General features: G+C 38.0%; 1 non-coding gene across 1 annotated transcript; it reads right to left on the minus strand.

The window, feature by feature from the left end:
• Nucleotides 1-11,572: 11,572 nt before the first annotated feature.
• On the minus strand, nt 11,573-11,645 carry trnak-uuu (transfer RNA lysine (anticodon UUU)). The gene has a single exon. It is a non-coding gene; the product is annotated as a tRNA-Lys (tRNA).
• Between the last annotated feature and the right edge of the window lie 1,433 nt (nt 11,646-13,078).

The raw sequence follows: 13,078 nt of genomic DNA on the forward strand, positions 1-13,078 counted from the left end.
AAAACATTTTTAAAGCTATTTCCACTACCATCCCTAAAGTAAAAGATACCGATTGCACGCAACTCATAAAATATCTTTTCCAGGGACGTTGTACAGATGCAGCCATTCAAAATGGGTGAGGTATTTCGCGGCATACCGCGACACGCCCACCGGGGTATCACGCGGTTCACGTGTGTCACGTGACTAACTATCAGGCGTCGCCTTGTAAAACCGCCAGGGGGAGCTTAACCTCTCATGTACAGCATTTGAGCCTTTAATTTTGAACTGTGTATTACAGCATGTTAATCATCAGTCATTAAAATGTTGGTATATTTTATGAAAGCAAGATTGCTCAGTTGGACAAAAGTACACAACCTAACTTTATCAGAAATATTTATGCATCAAAGCCTTTACTGAAGATATTACTAATTGTATTAATAATGGATGACTTTGGACAAGCTGTATACTCAAAGTATAATTTCTTTAGCACATTTGTACAAGCACTTGGAATCTGTCCAAGCCATACTTTGTCAGGCATTTCGTTTTACTTCAACGGGCATAAAAACTTCCTTGCTTTTAACAGGGCGTTTCATAATTTCTAACTACGAAAATGATTTAAAATGCGACACCTATCATGAAAAGAAAAAAATACACACCAGTATTCCATTTCTCCCTAAACATTGTAAGCTTCGAAGTCTTTAACTAACGTGATACCGGAGTCAACAAGCATACTTTTAGAATTTGATTTAAAGGGAATATAATATGGAATCGCGTATCTCAAGAATTTAATAACGGTATGATTATATCCGTGTACTGCGGGAGGGCTGTTTCGCCTGCCTGCTTATGCGAGCTGTCTTGTAGCCTACTGGTCTAGTTGCGTGACTACCAACCGGCAGGTTGTGTGTTCGAATCCAGCTGGTGCTGGACCTTTCAGTTTTATTTATTTATTTTTTAATCGCGTAACATAAACATATTACCGTATGCAAACTGTACTGTATACAATATGTATATGTATATTTAATGTCTTAACTGTGCCCGTTTAAGTATTGAATATTCATATCTAATTTTACCACTGAAGGGAAATCTTAACATAAACATACAGTATATGGCTGGTCTCGGTACTTTAAAGAAAAAAATACACACCAGTATTCCATTTCTCCCTAAACATTGTAAGCTTCGAATGAAACCACTAAATAAAGACATAAATATAGAAATCTTAAGATTTGTTTTATTTAATGTTGGTAGCAGGATGAACTGTCAGAGTGTATATTTTGTCGCAAAGTTGCTACAAGATGTTAACAGTGAAAAAGGTATTTAGAAATGAGTTATTTCAAGATGAAAAAGAAAACATACACGAAACATGGTTTCATTACGACCAGAATCGGTCTTGAGATATTTTTAACTTGATTTACAGTATTTGAGAGGTATGTCTTAACACCGATACTACAGTGCTTAAGTACTGCTCACGTATATGTTTCTAGGTTTATATTATGCATTTCATACGGTCAAATTACTTTTGAGCAACTAATAAGAAGCGCGAAACGGTATGCGTTTTAGTTTTGTTTTGTGCTGGAACCCGTGGATTGATTAGAGATATCAAGTACATACAAGTCATTTTTTAAATGTTGTAGTTCGTCTTGAAAAAATGTTACGAGTACATCATCTATCAACAATTACACAGGTTCTGTTTCCATATTGCGGATTTTGGTTAGGTACAGTATTATCAAATCCAGTGGCGCTGTGTGTTACTTTACTGATTCCCAATCTGTGATTGAAATCTGTAAAACCGGTTTAATTCGTCACAGCCAGCACTCTTCAGGTGTGAGGGTCTTCTGCTCAGAATGAAACGCTAAAATGTTTGTGTATATTCTAATGGTAGTGGGGGCAGGGTGTGTGGGAACAGGTTTGTTCTTCACACCTGAAACATTTTCTCTGAAAGGATTTTCTTAGCAGTTTAACCGATCTTGTTACAGCATGTTACAGTTTACTATTATTAACCATATTAATTTTAAGTGCTTAATGTAAAATCTTGTAAAAATATATTTTCATTGTTCAAATATACATTAAGTCTGACTATCATATAATACGTTAAATACAAAACTAAAGAAAAAATAGGGTTAAATATAATTCAAAATATTTTGCTAACAATGTTAACTGTTTATGAATAATAAAATGTATTAACTAAGGAGTAGGATGGCACAGTTGTTAGCATGTTTTTTGTTTTGTTTCTTTTTCATAAATACAACAGTAGTACCTGATGTCTCAGCGCCTTTCAAAATTAAATTATGCATGCAAACCTGTGAACTAGAAAGATAACTAAGATATCCATCCATTTATAATGGTGGCAAAGTGGTTAGCATTGCTATCTTGGAGCACTGGGGTCCTAGATTCAATTCCTGCCATCCTGTGTGTGTGGGGTTTGCATGTTCTCTCTGGGTTACATGGTTTTTCTCCGTATGTGTGATATGACTCCCTCTCGCACTCCAAAACATACTGGTAAGTTAATTGGTTTATGGGAAAACTGGCCCTGGTGTGTGTGTTTGTGTCTGTCTGTCCTGTGATGGACTGGCGCTATGTCCAGGGTGTATTCTGCCTTGTGTCCGTTGCTTACTGGGATAGGCTCCAAATCCTCAGTACTGGATAAAGAGATTAGAAATAGATGGACTATACACAGTGTTAGAAACCCACTATGAAATGGCAGCATCTCACTGAGAATAAAATATTTTATAGTGCTGGCCTTTCCACCTCTCTTGCACATCAGTATCCATACCTAGTTATTTAAACAAATTACCTCTAATTATAAACATCTTAATATGCTGGCTCTGTGGATCCGCATCAGCTATGTTTGCCCATTCCTTCAATTCATGTGCATCCAACACAAAGTTCAATACTAGTAACTGCACAAAATCTAAAATACAATCCTCATTTCAGTATCTATGTAAACATATAGTCTGTTAACTTCATCATCTTCATCAAAAGTATGCCTAACCCCATTAGGAAGTGTTCTTGTTATCAGTGTATTCCTTAGCTTTCCCAAAATTATCTTCTTCTTACCAACATCTCTAGTCTTTTATCCTGCAATAACTCAGCCAACACTTAAATCCCCAAAAGCTGCTTGTGTTAATTTCTTTAAATCACAAATATCATGTGTAAATACTGGCCATTTAATACTCTGCATTGTGGGATAATAGTTTATTTTAAAGGGAACTAGAGAAACTAAGAACTAGAGAAATTAAGAAAGGCTTTTTTTTCCTAGAATTAATAAATGCACATCCTGTTCACTGGGGAAATTAAATCCACACTGATCAATCTTCAATATGTTCAGAATATGACAGCGAGAATCCTATCAGGGATGCATTACACCTGTTTTCAAGTCCTTGCACTGGTTACCTATCAGGTTTCGAGTCAACTTCAAATTCCTCATCCTCATTCTGTACCTACAGTATATGGCTTATTATCTGTCTACTCCCCCACCTTTGTCTGTCTGACTCTGGTCTTCTAGCTGTCCTCAAGAACATCTACATTCTGTGGGTGACAGGGTCTTCTCCAGCTGCACCCCAGAGCTCTCAATTTGTATTCCCAGTGATATCAGTCACGTACCCTGAGTGCATTTAAATCTAACCTCAGAACCTTTCTTTTCAGAAGACTTAGTGTCTGTATCTGCTTCATTTTCTAATTTTGGTCGCACCTCTAACTGCTTGTCTTTCTTATATGTATTTACTTTGTAATCTGTGGTCCTTTTATCTGTTTTTACATCTACCATATTGCTTTGAGATGCCACCTTTAATGGTAATATATAAAATAAAGTTTTTTATTATTGTTATAGGGAAACATGATCAGATTTTCCCTGGTTCAGAAAAAAAGATCTAAAGTATACTAGTTTGTCACTCTTCTCATTCCCTTTGCTAAATGACTTTTCATACTAATCTGATCAATCTAACTGCCAGTTTTCTGTGCTTTCTCTATCCTGCTAGATTTGCAATTATTCTGAAAATTTTCATCTTGAAATAACTCATTTCTAAATACCCTTTTCACTGTTAACATCTTGCAGCAACCCTGCGACACAATATACACTTAGCTCAACCTGACAGTTCATCCTGCTACCAACATTAAATAAAACAAATCTTAAGATTTCTATATTTATGTCTTTATTTAGTGGTTTCATTAGTGACAAAGGCTAAACTTTCTTGGAAAAATGTCTTTTATGTGTTGCGGAAAAAACTGACTTGCTTTAACAAAATATGTTTACAAGTCCTTTCACCTGGCAGTTTACCTAAATGCCCAACTATCTGAGAAGCCCTCCATGAAACCATAGTTGCTATTAATTCATTTAGGGCTCACTGACAGAATTGCTGTTTTTTATGCATGCTAATTTCTGATTCCTCACTCTGTTTCATGTTTATAGATAAGACTATTGATCGCGAAGGGAAATTGATGTACATGTTTACATGTTCTTTTGTAACATAGACCTTTTTGTGATTTTTTTGTATATCTAAGCAAGTGTTCCTGCATCCCTCTTCTGCACTATAGGCATGGCTTTTATTCTGTTTGCTCCATTTCTAAAACGTTTTGCTCATGTGCATTTTTGTATTTTTTTACACCTCTAGCACTTTAACGTCCTGAATTTTCATTTGCCTTAATTTGTAGAATGAATTTGAGTTTTAGCCTTAAAAATCTTAAGTTTTCACTATCTTTTGTTTCTTGTCCTACAACTGTTATTATTGATCACCATGACTTCATTCAGCCTTTCCTGAACGTCTATGACAGGCAGAGAGAGTGCTGTTTCTGGTGCGATCTTTTGCAGCTGACATTTCACTGTTTTAAACGAACAAGAAATTAGATTGCTCATAAATCACTTATTCTATATAAATACAGCGTAATTGCCCTCCGAAAATCCTCTTTTTCTTGTTCGTTTTAGAGACCTTGATCGAAACTGATTTTAGATGTCAGAAAGGATTTATTTTCTCTGTATTTCCTACATTGCTTTGTCGAGATTTTAACTTTATTTTTAGGCTCAGATTTCAACTATAAATCATACACTAATTAATAGCAGTAAATACTGATGTTTTGCTCCCTCTTACCACAAAAATATATATGTTTTGTAGCTGGGATGAACTTTATTTCGTACGCGTAGCTACTGCGATTTCGACACGAAGCGGTTAAAGATGGCGGCAAATCAGGCACCCAGAGGGGGGGGGGGGGGGGGCGTCTTCTCGCCTCCATAACTAAAATGCCAAATAGGAGTGGCTTAAGCGACATACGCAGTCGTGTAACTGACAGTTTGAGGTAGCCTATCGTGTAAATTTCGCTTTGTTGCTGATAGGTTAAGCTTTCGAAACTCTGCCCCAAAGTCATGTGACTGATTTTTCGCCCTGTTTCGTTGGTTAAACGCAATGATCACAAGCACCACCATGGTAACTGGGATGTGTAGTTTTTAATTCAGTTTGAATTATAACTGTACGTACTGTCTTCATATTTGGCCAGGGCTTTAAAGAGAAGGCGCGCCAAAAAATTTCGGTGCCGTCGTCTCCGCTTTAAAGGTACCCCCGTGCTGGAAGAATTTGACCTCGGAACGTTTGCCCAGCGTACTTAAACTTAATATGGTCAGTAACGGTAAACAGTAACATGGTAAGAAGGAGCACGTACAAACGTTTTCGAAATAACCACATGTAAGACTCTGATCCTAAAAATGTTTAGGGAGAAAGTGGAATACTGGTGTGTATTTTTTCTTTAAACTACCAATACCAGCCATATACAGTCTGTAACGTAGGGATTTCTATATGTCTTTATTTAGTGTTTACATTAGCGACAAAGGCTAAACTTTTAGCTTCAGTAACGTGTACATATCTCCCCTTTTTATAAAACGACTTGGTTGAAAACTGTTCCAGAGCCACTGTTGTTTCATCAGTGAAAAGTACATCATGAAATGCCTCTCCCTGTTCAATCCACTGGAAAAAGAAAAGGAGCATAAAGCTTCTGATGGTCATAAACGATATTCATTTAGGAGCAGCATCAGAGGTATGTTTTTAACTGCACTGCATTGGAGAGAATACCATAGTGTGTTTTTTTTTTTACTCCCTGGCGGAAACTGGCTTCCAGAAGAATCAGTATGGCTCAGAGATTAAATAAAACTTCACAGACATTAACGAAGAGCATAACGCGTGTACTGTATACACTGCAAGTACAACCCAACTCTCTGCAGGAGTGCTGGCTGTGACGAATTGAACCGGTTTCACGGGTATTTTCAAAGTAGGAGGCGAGATTTCCAGCGAAAGACACCCCCCCCCCCTCAAAAACCCAGTAAATACAGTACTTACTAGTTAAAGGCTAGGCTCCCGACTACGGCGAAAGGAACCCTTCTTTCATTAGAAGACAATGAACATATTTTAGCCCTGAATGAATTAATAGCAAACATAGTTTACATAAAAGACATTTTTCCAAGAAAGTTTAGCCTTTGTCACTAATGAAACCACTAAATAAAGACATATATAGAAAAATCTTAAGATTTTTAAAATACATGACTTTGCTAAAATTTATTTGAAAATAAAAACAATTACAACCGCCAGGGGAGAGAGAGAACAGGGGAGGGATGTTGGTTTTGCATAAGGGGCGGGGCTATGGAAAGTAGGTATGTTTGGGAATGTGTAGTTACATGTTCTGGCTGTTTGTGAATTATCGTTGTTGAGTATGGAGTGTTGAGGTATTGATTTTGTGTAATGCTTTATGTTGAAAATTGAGGTGGATTTTGTTTATGATAAACAGGATAAACTGGGATGGGAGGAAGGTTTGGTTTTGCATAAGGGGCGGGATTATGATAATTGGAGGACTTGCGAGTGTAAAATGGTTTGATTATTTGATTTTGTATTGTGGTTGTTATCTATGTTTTTGGTTGGTATTATGTTTATATGGTTGTTTTTGTTGGTTGGTTGTTATTATGGTTATTAATAATACGATCTATAGTTGAAATCTGAGCCTAAATAAAAAGAAAAAGCAAGTGATTAGGTTTATGAGCAATCTAATTACTTATTCGTTTAAAAAGCTATATAAAATAAAGTTTATTATTAATTTGCTGGACAGAGCGGTGAACATTATTATGCATAAGACAAAGATAACGATCCTGATCAGTTTAGAAATCTGTGTACCCTGTAAGGTTTTTATTTCTTAAACTTTTAAAATACACGTTTAGAATTGAAAGAAATCCTCTTCCTGGTATAGCAAACCAGCACGTCTTTTTTCTCCAATCAGAGGGGTGTCAGATGGTGTCAGCCAATCACCATTCTGCGTTGGGTAGCAACGGGTAACTGTTCTCAGGCGGAAGATGTAAACAGCTTAATGTTCGTGTTAAATATTTTTTTTTAATTAAAATTCATTCTATACAGCAATCGCATATTTGGGTACCGTTTCATAAAACTTTCATGCTTAAAATGTTTAGGGAGAAATGGAAGACTGGTGTGTATTTTTTCTTTAAACTACCAAGACCAGCCATACACAGTACAGTTTACATACATACAGTAATGTTTTAAATTAATATCGTTTATGACCTTCAGATGCGTTATGCTCCTCTTCTTTTTATGCTCAGCTACTAAAATTTCCCTTTAGTGGTAAAATCCATATAAATATTCAAAACTAAGCGGATTAAAATGTGCACAGTAAAGACATTAAATGATTCAATCTTTGCACTACCAACCAATGCACCACGAGTGCCCCTGTCGGTCATTTTGGCCAGCCAATCACTTGCCCTGCGGTATGCTCCGGTGCCCCGCGGTGGCTTGTGGGTAGGTTACCGTACCGCGGGTTTTTACCGCGCATTTTGAATGGCTGCATCTGTAGCTAGATGCAAATTACAATCGAAAGTGTATCAGCTTTAAAATTTTCTTTTGGATCCACAGGACGATCAGTACGAGACTCAAAATATACCTGTGATTGATTGTATAGCATAGATTGAACAGCATTTATGTTAAAATTAAGGTAAATATATCAAAATATCAACATCCAACTTCACAGTGCTAACGCAACAATGCTTGTCAAATTCTCAAACAAATCCGCATTGTATTTCTAAACTATTTTAGCAGAGGATACAACAGGAGTATAAATGATATATCCCGCCAGCCCTTCAAAGATACTTTTCCATGGGTGAATATGGATTTCTGGGGAGTTGCGGTGTTGATCACTATTGGACTTCCCTGGTCTCAAGTGTTGTTGTTGGACACGGGCAAAAGACTCGCATTTTCGGCAAATATAAAGAGGGTTAAAGGTTCGGCTTTTGTGGAGACAGTGTTTACATTGACAATAATAATAATAATAATAAGAAGAAGAAGATCGTCCCTGGGTGGTTTTGAACCACCAACCTTTCAGTTAACCGCCAAACACGCTTGCCGGTTGCACCACAGAGACTGATGAGAAAGGCTCTGCTCCATTCGCACCTTTCTGGTAAGAAAATAAACATTGCTTGCATTTTCTTGCCAGTCGGCAATATTCCTACTGCTCTGATAGCCAAGAATTAAATTTCATTTTTCACAAGCTGTATGAATTTCTTGAAAAACAAGTTGTTGCAGAAAGGAAATGCATTAATGCATTAAACTAAATCAAGCCCTATGCGGTTGTCCAAAATGGTACTTTCTGCACAAAAAGACAGGAAGAAGGGCACAGCTGGGATGTGGAGCCAGGATCTCCAGTTAACGAGACAGATACTTAAAGCAACTAAGCTACAGCGCCAGCAGAATTCTCCTCTTTTACAGCCGCTTGGACACACCACTCTGAGACACCTGCGTTCAGTAAGCCCTGAGTCTGCTGGCTGAGCAAGCTGCCTCCTTTACACGGAACAGGAGCCCTGACTGTAAGAGAAACGAAGAGAAATGGCTTTTATTGGGCACTTTTCATGTCCAATGCGCTTGACATCTCCCACAGACGGCAGAGTTCATTTACCACACTTTTCCTTTCTTTCTTCTTTCTGTACTCTTTGATGAAACAAAACGAGAAATCATGTAAGGGAAAATGTCTTTTTTTCATGGAGAAAACATACACAAGGAAATGTGTTTAGAAGAAGTGAGTTAACATGAAAAGTGACCTAATTTACCGGAGCAAATGCTCACCTAGCAAGATCTGCTTTACTACAAGAGAGAAGTAGAGTGAAAGACATGATCATTTCACGCCGTTGTGGAACAAAACACTTTTTTTGTCAAGACAGAAAACAAGGCTGCTCCAGGTGAGGCTTAAACTTTCAGCCTCGGCATGACTCAACTGATTATGTCATTTTACTGTACATGGCCTGAACCTGGAAGAAGATTTGGAAGTTAAGACGTTATGGTGTTGTTTTAATACTTTCCTACTCTTTTAATATTCAGGTTAAATATTTTATTTTGGAGTACTTTCAGTTGATATTAATCCTAGTCCCAATGAACGATTCTGGGCCATGGTGCATCTTAAATAATGTTCTTATAGGTTTCAGTTCTGAAAACAACTCAGTAGCAGGCTATGCGGAACAAGCAAACACATTAGAACTGTTGTGAATGCAGTGGAAATAATTAAGTCACTAAATAACAAGCTTATGCACCACTCGCTTGAAAATTGTTATATTTAACAAAAATTGCTTTCCAGACACCACAACTATTCACAATAATTTTGTCAATACATGTCTTAATGAAAAGTGTATTTTTTAAATAATTAACTTTAATGTCCATCTTTATTAGTAGATGTATTACATGTACAGCCTTTAATATGCGATAGTGAATTTTCAGGTATCCTGGGGAGGGAAGAAAACTGAAATGAAGGAAATACATATTTAAAGGGGTGTGTTCTGTCATATCTGGGCATTTGAATAGATTTGTTGTATAATTTATTGTGATTTCACTCTATACTTGTGTTTCTCAGGAGAAAGTAGTTACATTGGGGATTTGAGGGTACAGAAAATACATTGTGCTGTATGAGTAAATGTAAGGATATGTTGAAAAAAACGTATTGTCACCTTTGTGAATGTCATTATTAGATACCTGTTGATCGTTCAGCGACCTAGGCCTCCCTCTGGACTCTGCACTGAGTTGAAAGCTACGTGAGCTCCTCACTGCTTGTCCTGTATTGTTATCTGTGCTCTCGTCTATATTATCTACGTGCAGCACAGCACCAAGAACACTATAAACTTTGTGACAGAAAGTGCTTAAGAGCATGAAAAATATTGAACATTTTAAACATTAATAGAACAACTTCTATGTTATACTGAGGGACAAAAGACCATCTATTTCGCAGGTTCACAGTAGTTGCAAGAAAAACAGTCACCTGACTAGGGACCTAGAGATAAAAAGCTCGATATTCTACTGACTGGGCTATTCCTGTCTACTCAGCTTCTCTCTGAAACAACGTTTTTCAAGAAATTTGCCAAATTTGAAATACAATACTTGCTTAAAAGTGCAGATTATTTTTTACCCAAAACTGCAAATGGAGAAAACTGACTTGTTGGAGTCTCTGTGGTACAATTGCTTAGTGCGGTCAGGGTGGGACTCAAATGATAATAAGGTGATGGTTCAAGCGCATCCAGGCACGCCTTTCTCACTGTTCCAACGTGAACATCATTTATGGAAAAAATGGCATAAAATGTTTAACAGATTATTGACCTTATTGATACCGAAGTCTTAGCACTTGGCCACCACGCCTGCAGTGCCGCTTACTTTCCCATTAAGGCTAGCATGTTTTTTAAAATATAAAAAAGTTAAATCTTTGAGCACAAATTGCCATGGTAGGAGGAATAAAACAAATATGACTGTTCAAATTAATTCTATTGAAACTGATTTAATCGCGCAGAATCTACAACAACAAAACCATGATTCTTAACAAGGAGATACTGGGCAGCAGTGGGATTCCGACTCATGCCTTCGAAGAGACGGAGCTTTAATCCAGCTCCTTAGAGCGCTCGGCCGGGTTACCCTTGATAGCAGCTTTTCAGCACTTGTAGTCTGACTTTGTGGTGTTATTCTGCATGGAAGAGACTGCACCTCCTTTTTCTGAGATGCTTTCTCTCGCTTGGTGAAATATTCACTTCTTTGGCCCTCTGAATATAGTTCTTCTGTTAAGCAGGCTTCAGACTCTGCTTATAGCACCCGTGTAGAGATTTTATTTTTACAGGAAGACGCATTCCGAAACGTATCTCTGTAGTTTTTTAAAAGCTTTGAACAGCGTATTTTATACAACGCACAAACAGTATTCTAAATTCACACGTCAGATCTGTGCAGCAATCTTACTCGATTTGACTGTGATTCTGAAATACTTCTAGCAAACATATTCAGGTTTCCTTGAACCTTTCATAAAAAAAATTACTTTGCGATGTTCCGCAGATGTGCAGTGTGCCTTTCCTCTTGTCGTATTCAAGAGTACTCACTGCGGGAGCTCCTCGCTGCGTGTCCTTTACTCTTCTGTGATTTCTTTTAATTTATCTATGTGGAGTGTGGTGAGAAGATCACCTTGAACATTTTCGGTTTGTGAAAGGAAACACTAAAGAAAATACAAGTGATGAACATTTAAAATAACCACAGTACAGCTAGAAGAGGGAAAGATAAAAGACGATTTAGAATGACATTCACAATAGATTGAAGAAAAGCACAACCGCCCAAACAGGGACTTGAACCCTGGACCCTCAGATTAAAAGTCTGATGCTCTACCAACTGAGCTATCTGGGCTCTAGAAAAAAACGAAGACACTGCCGGGATCCTCGCAAATCACATGTCTCTTCTTGTGCCGAAGTGCAGTCATACCTGACCCATCTGGAATGACCACTGACAGACTTTATCCAGAAGCAACGGCACAACTCCCAGTAGAATGAGCGAGAAATACAGAACGACACGAGGAGTCAAGGGGCTCCCACAATTCATCTTTCCTCACATTACTGATTTTTTCACTAAGAATTTGACCTTTTCACAATCAGATTTTTTCGCATTTAATAAGATCTTTTAATCAACAACATTTAAGAAAGAAAACAAATGGAACATTTTTTGGAACAATAATAAAAAAAAAACTTTCAATGTCTTGGTTGTATAAGTGTGCACACCCTTTATAAAGGGGGTAGCAACTTTGCTTAAATTTAACCAGTCACATTCCAGATCATGTACAAAGGTTATTTGCCTTTGCCAGACATCAATTGTATTGATTCTTATTAGTCCTATTTAATATCAGCTGATCACATATAACTAACCAATCTCGGAGAATGTACGTTCAAACTGCAGAGCTGGACCTGAAGAGAAATCCGACCGCTGATTGTCACCAAAGAATGTCGTTACAAATTATCTGCGGAGTTGTTTTACGTATCCAGCCACCTCTTTCCTTTCTACTTTGCAGTGAGCACAATTCTTTCAGTTTCTTCTCTTGTATTTTCCTTGCTATTTTACTGTCCCTTTCCCCCATGTGGAGATGGATCCACAACTGAAACCCCGTTTGCAGCCTGTGTTTCTGCAGCGTCAGTCTGTATGAGGAGAGGGTGTTAAACAGCTCCAGTGGCGCAGTCGGTCAGCGCGCGGTGCTTATACAGCAATGCACAGCAGAGTCATGCTGAGGTTGTGAGTTTGAGCCTCAACTGGAGCAGTGTGACCTGTGTATTTAGCTACTTGTTAAGGATTTGGCCAGTGAAACCGAAACCAAGTAATGAACCCACTTGCAGGAGCCGATAGAGACAAGTCGTGCTCCAAATACCGTAGACGAAGCCAGAGATCCAAACTGAGAGAGAGCAACCGAAGCCGAGCCGTAATCCAAAAAACGTAGTAAGAGGGGAGAAACCAAAGTCGGAACCTGAATAGTACGAAGAGGTAGAAGGCGTAACGCAACTAAGTAGCTCGAAAGGCCAACCAATACTGAGCGAGGAGGTAGGGAAAGACTAGTGCTTAAATACAAGATGAGACGGAGGTGTTACCAGGTGATTATTTCTTCACATAACCCTTGCAGAAAAAGAAAAATTAGGACCTCATCCTCCCAGTGAGTCTCTGCTGCTGCTACTCTAAAGTCTATGGCATAATCCTGTGCAGACCTGCGGCCCTGGCGGATAGATGAGAGGCGGTAGGAGTCTTGTCCAGCTGAGGAACGACAAAAAAAACCCTTAAATTTCTCTAAAAAGAGATCATAG

This window comes from Lepisosteus platostomus, chromosome 5 (genome assembly GCF_059453375.1).
Source record: "Lepisosteus platostomus isolate fLepPlt1 chromosome 5, fLepPlt1.hap1, whole genome shotgun sequence".
Classification (NCBI taxonomy): domain Eukaryota; kingdom Metazoa; phylum Chordata; class Actinopteri; order Semionotiformes; family Lepisosteidae; genus Lepisosteus; species Lepisosteus platostomus.